This window comes from Penaeus chinensis, chromosome 38 (genome assembly GCF_019202785.1).
Source record: "Penaeus chinensis breed Huanghai No. 1 chromosome 38, ASM1920278v2, whole genome shotgun sequence".
NCBI lineage: Eukaryota > Metazoa > Arthropoda > Malacostraca > Decapoda > Penaeidae > Penaeus > Penaeus chinensis.
In genome coordinates this window covers 28,785,582-28,788,081 of record NC_061856.1, presented here as the reverse complement: position 1 = coordinate 28,788,081, position 2,500 = coordinate 28,785,582, and the positions used below count along the sequence as shown (strand labels likewise).

At 44.2% G+C, this 2,500-nt stretch overlaps 1 protein-coding gene across 1 annotated transcript in view; it reads left to right on the top strand.

Annotated features, from left to right (window-relative positions):
* Window positions 1–2,500, top strand: part of LOC125045861 (transcriptional enhancer factor TEF-1-like) — a gene marked incomplete in the record, with an annotated part of 83,660 nt that overhangs the window by 45,832 nt on the left and 35,328 nt on the right.

Genomic DNA, 2,500 nt, shown 5'->3' with positions numbered 1-2,500 from the left:
GTTCTCTCACTCCCACTTACTTACTTATCTACTTACCAACTTGCTCACTCACACTCAAACTCAAACTTTACACGCAATGTTACACTACACACCGATCCCCCCCTTCCCCTCTTACCCCCACCCTTCCCCTCCCCCTCACCCTCCACCCTCACTACCACATATTATCCCACCCGTCGCTCACTACACATGACCCCCCCCTCCCTCTCCCTCCCTCCTCGCTCACCACATATACCCCCCCTTCACCCCTCACCCCCCCCTCGGCTGCCTTGGCTTGGAGGAGGCAACACAATTACTGCAACAAAAACACCGCTGATGACAATTGCAAGATACGACGAGGCCTGGGGAGGAGGGGGAAAAGGGGAGGAGGGGGAAAAGGGGAGTGGGGAGAGGGGAGGAGGGGAGAGGGGAGTGGAGAGTGGGAAGGAGGGGAGGGGGTGTGGGGAGGAGAGGGCGGGAGGTAGAAGGGGGGTGGGGTTAGGAAGGGGGGAGAAAGGGGGAAAGGGGGAACGAAGAGGGAGGAGGAAAGGAGGAGGAGACGTAAGAAGAAAGAAAGGGGGGGAAGGGGAGAGAGAGGGGAAGAGGACAGGGAGGGGAAGGACAGATAGGACAAGGAGAAGAGGAAGGACAAGAAGGAAAGAGAGAGAGAGAGAGAGAGAGAGAGAGAGAGAGAGAGAGAGAGAGAGAGAGAGAGAGAGAGAGAGAGGGAGGAAGGGGGGGGGGGGCAAGGTTGGGGTTCATGCAGAGAACTTCTTCACAAACAAACGTCCCTTCGTCTCTCCTTGTAGTATCTTGTGCAGAATATCTTGCGATGATTTATTAAGACATTTATTAATTCATTTAGTTCGCACTACGAAGTTGAAGAGAGACAGTAATTATCAGCGTGTGATAATGACGTTCAACATACTTAATTGCGGACGAGAACAGAGAAAAACAACTCTTGATATGAACTCTAGAACACGTTCCTCTCGGAGATCACTTCTGCCGTTCCATTTCCCAGCGATCGTTCCAAAAAGAGCGTGGATGTGTTTATAACCCTCGCAAAGGGGAGGGAGATCATATAAAAAACAAATGGCTGCGGCGTTAATTATAATGCTCGACAGAAAGAGGACGTTGGGAAAGGAGCTGTAGATATACACTGCACATGTATTTGTGTGTGTGTGTGTTTATGCGCGCGCACACACACACACACACACACACACACACACACACACACACACACACACACACACACACACACACACACACACACACACACACACACACATTTTTTTTATAGATAAATAGATATGTGTGTGTGTCTGGATGTGTGTGTGTTTTGGTGTGTGTTCGTGTTTAACAATACATCTCTATATCTGTCTATATATATATATATATATATATATATATATATATATATATGAATATATGTATATATATGTATATATATATATATATATATATATATATATGTATGTATGTATGTATATTTCTCAACTCCCCCTCCCACACATACTTAACACGCCCGCCAGGACGCCCTCAGCGAGCGCAAAAGGCGGGCGGCACCTGCAGAGGGCGAGTTTGCGAGAAATTGCGAGAGATGACGAGCAGTCGCTGGTTATGGCCGCTCTTAATCTCGCCACTGACCTCCCGTGCCATTCTCTACAAGCTACAAAGTGGTCTGGCGGTGATACGCGCGCCACTTACGCTTTTATATATGTCTCTCCTTGCGTACTTTTGCTGTCGCGGGGCAGGCCATCCCGGGCACAGGCGTTTGGATTCGTGTTTCATTTGTTTTTTGTGGGTTTTTTTTTGGCGCTTTATTATTCTAGGGTTATTGTTTATGTCTGCCTTACTAATATGGACTACATATTTGTATGCTGGTAAATCTATGCACGCGGATTCAAACATATAGGCTGTACACACAAACAAAAGAATGCCCTTGCACATTCACATAGGGCGTACGTGCCAGTTGACATACACAGACTGACATGCGCACGGGCATACACATGCTCGTAAACCTACACATATTTATCGTATATATTGCATCGTGTTAATTTGCGATCGGTATATGTATATCTTGCCTTTGTTGATTGATTTATTTGTGTTTATTTTCAAAATTCTTTGGTGAGTGTTAAGTCAGTCCATTAGTCCAAGTATGTGGTTTATTGAAGAGTTGGTTCTTTAAGTTCCGTTTGTGTTATATTTTAAACTTATTTTGTTTACAGCATTCCAAACGCCATTGCAGTGTCATCCGTCTTATTGTTTTTGCTTTTGTTTTGTTAGATATGTGTCGTTCATTTGTTTGATTGTGTCTTATTATTTATTGTGTTGTCTAGTGTTTACTATATTTTTTTATTGTTTATTGGTATGCCTTGTGTTTGTCATTTTCCCTCTAGTGTTTATTACATTTTGTCTTTCATTTACTAAAGTGTTGCTCGTTTTATTTAATGATTTACTCTCTTTCAGTATCGCACGTTCCTCATACATCAACTTCTCTTATATGAATATGATTATATATAAT